Below are 14623 nucleotides of genomic sequence, written 5' to 3'. Positions count from 1 at the left end.
CTATCTATCTATCTATCTATCTATCTATCTATCTATCTATCTATCTATCTATCTAAATCTACCTCTATCGTGTATATCTGTCTATAAATTCTAGAAGAAAATCAGATGCCGTCTAGAATAGCAGCTAAGTGCAGGCTTTAGAACCAGGCCACTGAGTGCTGGCTGGGCCACTCACCAGCTGTGTGAGTTTGAGCTGTTACTTTACCTCTCTGAGGCTCCGTTCCCTCATTTTGCAGTGGTAGCAATGGTGGCTGGGAAAGTCAGATGACTGAGTATGTGCAAGGTGTTTAGAACAGTTCCTGGCACGCGGTAGGCAGCTATGTCAACAATTCTTTTTTTATTTTTTTTCTAAAAAAATTTTCTTATTGTGAATGAAGACATTGTCAACTTACATATATCATCTTTATTTGGAGTACTTTTTCACCTTAGAGTGGTCCCGAGAAATTAAAAAATGCATTAACTTTAGCTCTATACATAACACAACTTAATATTAAGGTTGGATTGGAAATTTCCCACATTTAGATATTTCCCTGAAAATCAAAAGACAATTTATCAGTTTTACATAGAAAAATCTTAATAAATATTTAACTTTTTAATAAGTTAAAAGATAAAGACTGGCAAATAATCACAAATGTCAGAGCATTAAAACACCATTTTTTCCATAGAATATATAAAATAAATATCACCTATATTTACTCAATATTCACAAAATTAAAGAAAAATTTTTGTTGGTGGAAGATGTTTAAAATACTTTGATATGTGGAAAACTTCATTATCTTTAAAAATCAGATTCAAATGCTTTTAAGTTTGATGCATAATAGCATTTTCTAAATAATTCTCATTACTCTTCTGTCCCTGAAGACATAGGTTTTTCTCCCCATCTATTGATTGGATAAGGATTTTGATAGTTTCTGTACTTTTTCAATTAACCATTAAGAGGTTAAAAGAAACCAAAGGCTTTATTTGGGAGAATACTGGACGTTTTAATTGGCTCGTTGGAAAGAAGTCTTTCCTTTTTTCCCAAGGTTTTGTTTAATTTTGTTTTTTCTTCCTTTCATTTTTTAAAAATCAAGAATGACAGGAATGAAAATTCAAACAATTTGATCCAGAATTATGCCTTAAAATTAAATTCAATGGCTGGATGAATTTTCTACTACAGTATAGAGGTTGAAAACCATTAGGAATGTGGTGAAAAACTATGGCAGGGAAGGTGGAATTCAACCACAAATTCTGAGTGGATAGAGAAATAAACAGAAAAATTACTGTAGTTAAAATGTTGCAGTTAAATGCACTGTTAGCAATGTCCTATTGCCAACATTAGAATCACATGTTTCATCACTGTCTGGTTACTAAGATGGTTCTGTGAGCAGGTGGTTCATCTCTGACACAACGAAGTTTCAGAAAAATTGATGTGTTGTATCTGGTTTAGATCAATGAACACTATATGCATACCAGTCAGCTATAGTTTCAATGACACAATGGAAACATTAGGTAGTATAGCTTTAGAACAAGGTCACGTACTTATTTAAATAGCAGCCATTTAATATCACGCTCTGTGATGTTTAGCTATGCAATTCACCCACAACAGCTTTTAAAATTATGTTAAACTATGGGATGAGAGGGGGACACATTGTTTTGGTCAGAGAAGGAAATACTAAAAATGTCACAAAAGGCATTTCAAATATGATGACATACTACCTAAATACCATGTGTATCTTTTTCAAATTAAAAGAGAAAACTTTTTACAAATTCTATTTCTTAAAAATAAAGGACTGTGTGTGTGTGTGTTTTTAACTTAGAAACTAATATTTCATTTGCTCCACACTGAAATGAAACTTCAATGGCCAGCAGCAAATAATGTAGAATAGTCAGTGAAAGTATCTCTGTTAGGAGCATATGAAAACCAAGGAGTACGCTGGGCGCAGTGGCTCATGCTTGTAATCTCAGCACTTTGGGAGACTGAGGCAGGTGGATTCCTTGAGGTCAGCAGTTTGAGACCAGCCTGGTCAACATGGCGAAACCCTGTCTCTACTAAAAATACAAAAATTAGCCTGTTGTGGTAGTGTACACCTGTAATCCCAGCTACTTGGGAGGCTGAGGCAGGAGAACCGCTTGAACCCGGGAAGCAGAGGTTGCAGTGAGCTGGGATCATGCCATTGCACCCGAGCCTGGGCAACAAGAGGGAAATTCTGTCTCAAAAAACAAAACAAAACCAAAACCCAAAAAACCAAGGAGTAACAACTCATAGAGAAATAATAATGGGCAAAAAACCAAGAGGAGGCAGCTTGACAGTTCTAATATAGAGCTTGTATGATCACTTCCTTTAAAGTATACTAAAGAATAGCAATATAAATTAGTTATCCAAGGAGATAGAAGACATTCTGAAGCAGCATTCTCAGTTACTTCATTTTTCAGATATAGAAGTTTCACCCATCAACGTCTAATTAAGAGTGCTAGTCTTCCAAATATATTAGAAAGTACAGTTAATCACAGCAAAACTTGCAAGCAACCAAATACAGTTCTGGCCTGAGCCAGGCCTATTTACATATTTGAATTTCTCTCATTTTCACCTTTCTTTGTTACACAAATGTTTCTATTTTAGAGGCATATAGAAATTTACAAAATTTGCAAGAAATGTCTTTTTAAAAATGTACAACTTCAATAACTAATAAAAATATGAACATCCAGATACAGTTAGGTTTCAAGTTAGGATTTTTTATGATGGGTTTATAAAAAATTGAGGAAATACTCTCTTCAGTTTCAGACATCTGGGTACTAGTGCTGTCAAAGGAATTTCACTGCCCTCAGTCGCTACTGTGATGAGAATAGTTAGGTCTCGGATTGCTATACCTCATATATCAGGAAGTGGCATGTTCAGTGATATTGCTAATTATACTTATGTAGATGCAGCTGTATGGTTTAACACTTATATGAAAGTTGTATGAATTTGTGTAAAGAAACATGTTTTAAGATGATGTCTTTAAATAGATATCGTAGCTGTTAAAACTAAGTGATATATCTGTACTATATACCCAACAATAAAAAGGAAAAAACTAGTGATACATCCAAAAACTTGGATGGATCTCAAGGGAGTTACGCTGAGTGAAAAAACACCAGTCTCAAGAGGTTACATACTGATTTTGATTTTCATTTATATAACATTCTTTTTTTTTTTTTTTTTTTTGAGACGGAGTCTTGCTCTATCGCCCAGGCTGGAGTGCAGTGGCCGGATCTCAGCTCACTGCAAGCTCCGCCTCCCGGGTTTACGCCCTTCTCCTGCCTCAGCCTCCCGAGTAGCTGGGACTACAGGCGCCCACCACCTCGCCCGGCTAGTTTTTTGTATTTTTTACTAGAGACGGGGTTTCACGATGTTAGCCAGGATGGTCTCGATCTCCTGACCTCATGATCCACCCGTCTCGGCCTCCCAAAGTGCTGGGATTACAGGCTTGAGCCACCGCGCCCGGCCATAACATTCTTGAAATAACAAAACGACTGAGATGGAGAACAGTTAGTGATTGTGAGGGATTCAGGAAAGGGATCGGGAGGTGGCTACGATTATGAGAGGGTGACACGGGATGCTTGTGATGGAAGTGTTCTGTATCTTGACTGTGGTGGTAGTCACATGAATCTACAGCCAGTGCTGGGCACGGTGACTCATGCCTGTAATCCCAGCACTTTGGGAGGCCGAGGTTGGAGGATCACTTGAGCCCAGTAATTCGACACCAGCCTGGCAACATAGTGAGAGGCCATCTCTATTTAAAACAACAACAACAAAAGAATTTACACACATGATGACATTGCACAGGACCAAATACATACTTCATCTCAGGGCACCGATGACCTTCCAGGGACCATCTTGTTGGCCTATTACCACAAAGTCCTCTAAAGGTGATCACTATACGCTTCAGATCAACTTTCCACACTATGCAGAGAAGCCACTACTAGTATTTTTTTATTCTTCATTAAAAAAAAAAAAAAACTCTCTTGACAAACCACAATCTCTAGCTTAAATGGGCTTGGAAATCACAGAAGGAAATAGAAAGCTAACATATAGCTACTAGTATTTTTGTCTGTCTGTATTTCTGTAACTTAAGATAAAAGATAAATGTTCCTAGCTTAAATTAGGTCAAAAATAAATAAATCAGATGACATAGCAAACACTTCCTCTTGACACCTGCAATTTCTAAAAGCATTAGGAATATTTTTATTAAATTCAGAGAAAGCATTAACTACAAATAAATACATGACATTTTCTAAAAGGCCACTTGGTGATGAAGTACATATCTATAGTGTTCGTGGTTTCTTTAAAGTGCTAGACTGTCTCTGGCTTGAGAATCATCTATTGTTTCACAAGGTCTTTCAACACAGCTCCAGTGTTGTTGTCAGGTAACACTGGCAAAGGTGTGAATGTGGGCCAAATATCTGAGATGGGTTTCAAAAGAAGATGCTGGGGCCCACCAGGTCCAAGTCCAGCTGGGTTAGTAAGAGGTACCCCTGCTGAGTGAGGAGCCAAAACGGACTTACATCTCGTCTTCTACCCAACCTGGATTCTGCTGTATTTTTAAAACTTTCTGGTGCATTTGTATCTAGTTTTCTCCTTCCTGGTGAATCTAGAGGTTTAATATCATGAACAGAAAGCTTTAGTGGTGGAACAGATGAATGAGATCCTGTTTCTAGAAATTTAACAAAAAGTTCTGAAAAAGAACTATTAAGCACAGATTGCTGATTTGGTCTCAAAGGTGTGTTGGGAACACTTTTTGATCCTCCTTCAAGCCACCCAAGTCATCCACCTGGTAACACTACCCCGATCGTCATGAAACAACTGCTGCATCTCCTCCCTTCTGACACCCAGGATGCTTCCCATCAACCGGAACATGTCATGACGCTGATTTTTTGGCATGTGGAAATGACTGATGAAGAGGTTTCTCATTAGGACTTTGTCCACTTTTCCTTCTAAGCTGTTTGGTAAGTTCATCAATGTCTTTTGTACATCATCCAGGATTTCTTATCGGAACTCATTTTGTTTTTTAAGTCCTTCAATTTGATCTTCTTTTGGATCTGACTGTTCTTTAAGTCTTGATGCTGAATTCAGTGCAGCATTTGCTTCATCCAAACCTTCCTGTGATATCACTTTTCCTTCCAGATTTTCTGCCTTTTTCTTCCATTCAGCTATAAGGTGTTTTTGCTTTCCTAGTTCAACAGAATACATAGCTTTTTCCTCTTGTTGGAAACGCTGTAGTACCATCTGCAGGGTGGCCAGTGACAGAGCATACTGCTTTACTTGTTCCTGAGAGGCAGAAAGTAGCAGCGCAGTTTCATCCCTTTGCTTGGAGACTATATTCAATTGTTCTTGCAATGACTCTACCTGCACATTGGCTTGATGACTTGCATTTTCCATTGCATTAGAGGATGAACCTGGCTTTTCCTCCAATACTGTGACTTTCTTTCTTAGTTTAGCCTATCTTCTGTGGCCAAAGCTTCATGGGTATAAGAATCTTCTGATTTTAAAAGATGCAATGTCTCTAGCTCCTGGTTTGATTGAAATTATTGGTCATGTAAACGTTGAACCTTTCTCTGTAGTGCAGTGTTTTCCCTTTGTTTTTGTTTCAGGGCCAACATGACTTGGTTTCTCTTGTTGAAACACAACTGTCTTCTCCTGCACTGATTTAACTGCATTTAAAAGCTGATTTAGCTCCCAGTCCTGCTCTGTTCTTTTTCTTTCAGTAACTGTTCAAAAGCAAGAGCCTTCTCCTTCACTGACGGCTCTCAAACTCTTTTTCTCACAGTATCTAGAAAACTTCATGTTAGTCTCTTGTAACGCTTGATATTCTGTTTCCTTTCCCTTGGAAGTTTCTACTATTTTTTCATTTCCTTCTTTTAGTTTGCCAATGTCCATCTCTAGAATTAATATTCTCTCCTTCAGGTTTGTTACCGCCTGCCTCAAAAGTTCATTTTCATTTACTTTGTTAGTGAAATGTTCATTGGAAGAAAGTAATTGATCACTTTTGGCTTTGAGGTCTTTTTCTTTAAGCAACTTTTGCAAAACATCTTGTTTCTCCTTTAGCTGCTTAATTTCTGAATTGGTTTGTTTGTGTTCTTTTCTTTCTAGCTCTGAAGTGGCAGCAATCGAATCAGACAATCTGTGATTATTTTCCTGGAGAGTTCCAATCATTGCATCTTTTTCCTGTAGTGATTTTCTTTGCTCTTCTACCTCTTGCTGAAGTAATTCAGAAGATTCACTCAACACATCACACTTACTTGCTCTAAGAGATTCTGCTGACTGGGGAGTAAGCAATGACACAGAAGACAGCTGGGGTGAAATAATATCAAGTTTTCCTAAAAGAAGATCCTTGGTATTGGAAAGCTGCCCAGTGCCGTGCTAAACTTGTGCGAATTCCTGCCGCAGATTTTTGAATTTGGTTTCATTCTGCTCATAACTTTGAATTGGGCCGGTATAGTTCATTTGTAATTTAGAATTATTATTGCTGTCAACCAAAACCTGTGCCTGAAGTTGGTGAAGCTCTTCCTGAAACTGGGCTGACTTGTGTTACATATTTTGTACTGTGGTCACCACTTGCTGTTTCCACTCTTCCTTTTTTTTTTAACTTGCTGTTTTAACTTGTCACGTTCTTGTAGAAGCCCCTCAAACTGATTACTATTAACACCTCCAGCCTCATTACCAGTGCTGGATGTCTGTAAAACTGCCAATAAAGTCTGACATTTTTGACTTAGTGTATCTATTTCCATGCCTTTTTCTCAAATGATACATGATAAATTCTGAGCAGTTTCTCTAAACGTATCTTGGTCACTACTTTCAAATTTAGTGGACAATTTTTTATTTTCATCTTGCAGTTTGATGAGAGCTGCTTCTTTGGCAGCAACTATATCCATCATTTTGTGATATTCTGTTTTTAGATGGCTATTTTTCCTAGTCTTCTCATTCAAAACAGCTAATACCTATTCTCTTTCCACAGCATAGGCCTGCAGTTGCTGTTGAAGATAAATAACATCTTGAGCATAGGAAGCTGAAGAAATTCTAGCATGAAGAGCTTGTATCTCCAAATCTTTCTGCTGAATAATCTCAGTTAGTTTACCAACTTCATTTTTGGACAACTGATCAATCTGTTTAGTTGAAGATATATTCTTTTCATTTAGAAGTTTAATCTCTAGTTCTCTCTTATTCCTTTCACTGATCTTATCTAAAGCTTTCTGGACAAATGGATACTGATCATAAAGAAACTAAGGATGTTTTGTCATCTAGTTTAGAAGAGCGGAAGCAATTGACACAACTTTTAAATGAGAAATTTTTATTGAAAAAAAACTTAAAGATATATTCTTATCTTTAAGTTTTAATTTGGCAGAAAATCCGGCAGGAAAAGTGATATCATCACAGGAAGGTTTGGATGAAGCAAATGCTGCATTGAATTCAGCATCAAGACTTACAGAACAGTTAGATCCAAAAGAAGAACAAATTGAAGAACTTAAAAAACAAAATGAATTCCGATAAGAAATGTTGGATGATGTACATAATCTATCTTTAACTTAAAGATACGTGCTTATCTAAAGCTTTCTGGACAAATGAATACTGATCATAAAGAAACTAAGGACATTTTGTCATCTAGTTTATAGATAAATCATGCTTTTCACTTCCGTGTTCTATTTTAAGGCTCTGAACTTTTGTTTCTTGAAAAATATCAGAGTTATCTGTTTGAATGTCTTGTCTTTCTTCATGGAACTAGATTTTGATTTGATTGTTTTTTGCAAACTCTTAATTTCCTCATCTGTCTCTAAAAAGAGCTGGGTGTGTGTGGTGTTCATTTGCTCATGCTGGTATCTAAACTCATTCATTTCCTTCTTCTGCTCCTGTAAAGACTGAAGTAGTTGCATCTTACTCTGGTTTTGATCTTCAATTATCTTTTAATGATGTTTAATTGCCTCTTCAAGATGATCCTTGATTATGGTCAGTTGAGATACCTCAGATTCTAGTTCAGTAATACTATCAAGAGTTTTAGGATCAGTCACAGGTGTAGTTCAACTCTGCTGTTCCCTGAGTTGTTCCAGTTCTTCTTGCAGACGATTATTTTCTTCTTTCATGGATCCAAGACTTCTGTCCTTTTCCTATATGGTCTGCCTTAAAATTTCATGTTTTCTTAAGGCCTGAGAATATTTATCCAATTGCTCCTGCAGCTTTGAACTTCTTTAAGTTTTTCAATAAAAATTTCTCATTTAAAAGTTGTGTCAATTGCTTCTGCTCTTCTAAACTAGATGACAAAATGTCCTTAGTTTCTTTATGATCAGTATCCATTTGTCCAATATTCTGTTTGGGTTCTGCTATTTCAATGTCTTTCTTTTGAATGAGTTTAATTAAATGCTCATGTTCCAGCTGTAAGGCAGAGATATTCAAATTACGTGCATTTGACAGTTCAGTGGTTTTCTCTCACGTGTTTGCTTCTTCCAACAGCCTCTTTACAGCCCGACACAATTCTGCTTCTTTCCCTCCTTTTTCCATTTTTAGAGTCTCCACACTCGTGTTTTTTTCCAGAGAAAGCTGATTGTTAGTAGCAATATATTCTTCCCAAGTGATGCCTCACATCTTCACATGCTGAAACTAACTTTTCGTTTTCCATTTTGACATCAAAAACAACTTTCTTTAAATTTTCATTGAGCTGTTCTAATTCTGAAAGACTTTGCTTTAAGTTTCTGACTTTGGCTTCTCTTTAAGTAAATTGTCCTTAAAATTACTACTAGTGTCTTGATTTAGAGACTGAGTTAACTCATTCCTGACTCTAGAAAGCTCTTCCTCATTTTGTCTAATATGCTCCTTAAGTTCCAAATTCTCCTTCTGGATGCTTACAATTTTTTTTGTGTGTGTGTGTGTGATTTATTTAGCTTATCTACTAAAACTTCTACTTTGTCCTCAAGTTTCTGGTTGGTTAAATGTAAATCATTTAGGGCCACTTCACTTTGAATTAACTTTTCTTTCTGTACATCCAACTCTTTAGGAATGTCCATTTTATCATCTTCAAGTTGATGAACTCTCTTTTTTTCATCATTTAGATCTTGTTTCAGTTTACTGATGGTGCTATCTCCTTCATTTTGTTGTTTTGATAGCTGATTTTTTATCAAAATCATGTGCTTTGTAGTTTCTTGATTGTCTCTGTCCAATTCTTCTATCTCAGCTATCAGTATTTCCTTTTCACTAATACTCTAATTGAGTTCTTGTTCCTTTGCCTCCAAATTAAGTCTTAAGTCATATAATTCTGAATGCACACTTATGCCTCTTGTAGCTGTACTTTTTATTACTTCATATTCATTGTTGGATTTTAAAAGTGATATCTGAAATTTTTCCTTTTCTTGACTCAGTAATGACTTCTCTTTTTCTAAAACTTCGATATATATTTTAAGTTTCAGATTGTCTTCAGCAAGACTGTTATCCTAGTTTAAACTACTCAATCTCATTATTTCATTTTTGGCATCAGACAGTGCTTGTTGTACTCTGAACACTTCTTCCACTGAGGCACACTGTGCAATAATTCTTTCCTTTTCTGTCACAGTATCACTTTGCTTCATAGCATAAGGCTGCAATTTACTACACTCCAATTTCAAGTTTTCACATTCTTCCATTATTTATCTCTTTTCCACTTTAGCGGTTCTTATTCTCTCCTCGAAATATCTCTACCATTTTCTGCAGAAGATAATTTTTTATTTATATCTTTTATTTTATCCTCAAGCTCCTCAATTTTTTTGGTAGACTCCATTTTTTCTGTTTGTAGAAGTTGGATTGTTTTTTGCATCTCATAGATTTTAGAGTGATCAATTTCTGTAACTCCAGAGCCATCTTGTTGTAACAGATGAGTTATTCAATTCGTTCTTCATAGTCACTTAATTCTTCTCCATGTCGTCGACTTATTTCTGTTGGTGTGCTTTATGCAGTACTGATATTTCATGTTGATGGTCATCAATTTCCTGACTTTGGTTCTGTTTCAGTTCCTTAATGATATTTTGTAGTTTGCATGTTTCACTTTGGGCAGAGCTATGTGTTCCTTGTGCTTTCAAAGTCTGAGCAATATGCCTCCAATAGCCAACTTCAGACTCAAGCCTTGAAACTTCATTTGAGAGTCGGTTTATTTCTCGTTGGAACAAAATTATATCAACAAAGTCCATGTCATCGTCATGGAAAGCTGAAGAATGATAACTAATCACATAAAAGAATGAAGCTGCAGTGGTTGCTGGTACATCGCCAGCTCCCCAAGGTGCTGACTGAGTAGATGACTGCAGTTTCAGCAACTGATCCCAGAGCGCAATCTGTCTGGCTTTAAGATGGCTGATTTCTACCTCTTTTAGTTGAAGTTGATTTCCGCAACTTGTAGAATTCTGGTTTAATTTGAAGCTCGGATGCTTCATATTTCACTTCCAGATCAGTAAAAAGTTTCTTAAGCCTTTCCTTCTCTTGATCTCAAGATTGAATGAATGGCTTCAATTTCCTTTATCCTAGAATCAGGTAATTCTACTTCCACTTCCTCCGAGTCCTCCGTCAGCATAACCTTTGTAAAGTTTGAAATCTGGCCAGTGAGGGAAGCCAGGCTGCCCTTGACTTGACCCAGAGACTGGCCCCAGCCGAGCCCAGGCTCCCAAGCCAGGACGACATCGCGGCGACTTTAGTGAATGACCTGGCCCACTCGGAAAAGAAAGGTTTAGTGCTGTCGGACGATCTGACCAAATATCCTTGAACGCCTGCCTTGGTGAGACTAGTCCAAAACACTCAGGATTCGATAACACAAGGCGGGGTTCCTAGGCAACGCCGGCTCCGAGTTCTGCTTAGAACCACAGAGGCCTGGGCTGAGACTTGATCAGGTGCCCGCCTCTAGTGACACAGTCACCCACGCAGGGTTTCTGCTCATTCCCACCAATTCTCGCTGTCCAGACTGCGTCACTTCTTCCTCTGCTCTAGTGAGTTTCCCCAGTTCCGTGGGCAACGCCTGCCAACTCGACACCGGCGGCCATGACACTCGCCAACAATTCTTTTTTTTTTTTTTCTTTAATTTTACTTTAAGTTCTGGGATACACGTGCAGAACGTGCAGGCTTGTTACATAGGTTTACATGTGCCATAGTGGTTTGCTGCACCCATCAACTTGTCATCTATGTTTTCAGCCCAGCATACACTAGGTATTTGTCCTAATGCTCTCCCTCCCCTTCCCCTAACTCCCCAACAGGCTCTGGTGTGTGATGATCCCCTCCCTGTGTCCATGTGTTCTCATTGTTCAACTTCCACTTATGAGTCAGGACATGCACTGTTTGGTTTTCTGTTCCTGTGTTAATTTGCTGAGAATGATTGTTTCCAGCTTCATTCATGTCCCTGCAAAGGACATAAACTCATCCTTTTTTTTATGGCTGCATGGTATTCTGTGGTGTGTATGTGTCACATTTTCTTTATCCAGTCTATCATTGATGGGCATTTGGGTTGGTTCCAAGTCTTTGCTATTGTGAACAGTGCTGCAGTATGTGTACATATGTCTTTATAGTGAAATGATTTATAATCCTTTGGGTATATACCCAGTAATGGGATTGCTGGTTCAAATAGTATTTCTGGTCCTAGATCCTTGAGGAATCACCACACTGTCCTCCACAATGATTGAACTAATTTACACTCCCACCAACAGTGTAAAAGAATTCCTATTTCTCCATACCCTCTCCAGCATCTGTTGTTTCCTGACTTTTTAATGATCACCATTCTCACTGCCTGAGATGGTATCTCATTTTGGGTTTGATTTACATTTCTCTAATGATCAGCAATGATGAGCTTTTTTTTCATATTTTTGTTGGCCACATAAATGTCTTTTTTTGAGAAGTGTTTGTTCATATCCTTCCTCCACCTTTTGATGGGGTTGTTGTTTTCTTGTAAATTTGTTTAAGTTCCTTGTAGATTCTGGATATTAGAAATTTGTCAGATGGATAGATTGCAAAAATGTTCTCCCATTCTATAGGTTGCCTATTCACTCTGATGATAGTTTCTTTTGCTGTGTAGAAGCTCTTTAGTTTGATTAGATCCCATTTGTCAATTTTGGCTTTTGTTGCAATTACTTTTGGTGTTTCAGTCATGAAGTGTTTGCCCATGCCTATGTCCTGAATGATATTGCTTAGGTTTTCTTCTAGAGTTTTTATGGTTTTAGGTTTTACGTTTAAGTCTTTAATCCATCTTGAGTTATTTTTTGTATAAGGTGTAAGGAAGGGGTTCAGTTTTTGTTTTCTGCATATGGCTAGCCAGTTTTCCCAACACCATTTATTAAATAGGGAATCCTTTCCCCATTGCTTGTTTTTGTCAGGTTTGTCAAAAATCAGATCGTTGTAGATCTGTGGTGTTATTTCTGAGGCCTCTATTCTGTTTCATTGGTCTATATATCTGTTTTGGTACCAGTGCCATGCTGTTTTGGTTACTGTAGCTTTGTAGTACAGTTTGAAGTCAGGTAGCATGATGCCTTGAGCTTTGTTCTTTTTGCCTAGAATTGTCTTGGCTATATGGGCTTTTTTATGGTTTTGTATGAAATTTAAAGTAGTTTTTTTCCTAATTCTGTGAAGAAAGTAAATGGTAGCTTGATGGGAATAGCATTGAATCTATAAATTACTTTGGTTAGTATGACCATTTTCATGATATTAATTCCTCCTATCCATGAGCATAACATTTTTTTTCCCTTTTGTTTGTGTCCTCTCTTATTTCCTTGAGCAGTGGTTCATAGTTCTTCTTGAAGAGGTCATTCATGTCCCTTGTAAGTTATATTCCTAGGTATTTTATTCTCTTTGTAGCAATTGTGAATGGGAGTTCTCATGATTTGGCTCTCTGTTTGTCTTATTATTGGTGTATAGGACTGTTTGTGATTTTTCTACATTGATTTTGTATCCTGAGACTGCTGAAGTTGCTTCTCAGCTTAAGATCTTTTGGGGCTGAGATGATGGGGTTTTCTAAATATACAATCATGTCATCTGCAAACAGAGACAATTTCACTTCTTTTCTTCCTATTTGAATATGGTTTATTTCTTTCTCTTGCTTGATTGCCCTGGCCAGAACTTCCAATACTATGTTGAATAGGAGTGGTGAGAGTGGACATCCTTGTCTTGTGCCGGTTTTCAAAGGGAATAATTCCAGCTTTTGCTAATTCAGTGTGATATTGGCTATGATTTTGTAATAAATATCTCTTATTATTTTGAAATATGTTCCATCAACACCTAGTTTATTGAGAGTTTTTAGCATGAAGGGGTGTTGAATTTTATTGAAGGCCTTTTCTGGATCTATTGAGATAATCCTGTGGTTTTTGTCATTGGTTCTGTTTATGTGATGGATTACATTGATTGATTTGCATATGTTGAACCAGGCTTGCATCCCAGGGATGAAGCCAAGTTGATCATGGTGGATAAGCTTTTTGATGTGCTACTGGATTCGGTTTACCAGTATTTTATTGAGGATTTTCGCATTGGTGTTCATCAGGGATATTGGCCTGAAATTCTCTTTTTTTGTTGTGTCTCTGCCAGATTTTGGTATCAGGATGATGCTGGCCTCATAAAATGAGTTAGGGAGGAGTTCCTGTTTTTCTATTGCTTGAAATAGTTTCAAAAGGAATGGTACCAGCTCCTCTTTGTAACTCTTGTAGAATTCAGCTGTGAATCTGTCTGGTCCTGGGCTTTTCTTTGGTTCGTAGGATATTAATTACTGCCTCAATTTCAGAACTTATGATCAGTCTATTCAGGGATTTGACTTCTTCCTGGTTTAGTCTTGGGAGGGCATATGTGTCCAGGAATTTATCCATTTCTTCTAGATTTTCTACTTTATTTGTGTAGAGGTGTTTATAGTCTTCTCTGATGGTAGTTCGTATTTCTGTGGGATCTGTGGTGATATACCCTTTATCATTTTCTATTGTCTCTATTTGATTCTTCTCTCTTTTCTTGTTTATTAGTCTGGCTAGTGATCTATTTTGTTAATCTTTTCAAACAACCGGCTCCTGGATTCATTGATTTTTTGAAGGGGTTTTCATGTCTCTATCTCCTTCAGTTTTGCTCTGATATTAGTTCTTTCTTGTCTTCTGCTAGCTTTTGAATTTGTTTGCTCTTGCTTCTCTAGTTCTTTTAATTGTGATGTTAGGGTGCCGCTTTTAGATCTTTCCTACTTTCTGATGTGAGCATTTAGTGCATAAATTTCTCTCTTAACACTGCTTTAGCTGTGTCCCAGAGATTCTGGTATGTTGTCTCTTTGTTCTCATTGGTTTCAAAGAACTTCTTTATTTCTGCCTTAATTGCATTATTTACCCAGTAGTCATTCAGGAGCAGGTTGCTCATTTTTCATGTAGTTGCGTAGTTTTGAGTGACTTTCTTAATCCAGAGTTCTAATTTGATTGCACTGTGGTCTGAGAGACTGTTTGTTATGATATCTGTTCTTTTACATTTGGTGAGGAGTATTTTATTTCCAATTATGTGGTCAATTTTAGAATAAGTGCTGTGTGGTGCTGAGAATAATGTATATTCTGTTGATTTGGGGTGGAGAGTTCTGTAGATGTCTATTAGGTCATTTGGTCCAGAGCTGAGTTCAAGTCTTGAATGTCCGTGTTTATTTTCTGTCTCATTGATCTGTCTAAC

At 37.2% G+C, this 14623-nt stretch overlaps 1 pseudogene; it reads right to left on the bottom strand.

Annotated features, from left to right (window-relative positions):
- Positions 1 to 4339: 4339 nt before the first annotated feature.
- LOC111526998 lies at positions 4340 to 10648 on the bottom strand (annotated as a pseudogene).
- Between the last annotated feature and the right edge of the window lie 3975 nt (positions 10649 to 14623).

This window comes from Piliocolobus tephrosceles, chromosome 10, assembly GCF_002776525.5.
Source record: "Piliocolobus tephrosceles isolate RC106 chromosome 10, ASM277652v3, whole genome shotgun sequence".
NCBI lineage: Eukaryota > Metazoa > Chordata > Mammalia > Primates > Cercopithecidae > Piliocolobus > Piliocolobus tephrosceles.
Note: the sequence above shows the minus strand (reverse complement) of the source record. Positions and strands in the feature narration are given on the sequence as shown.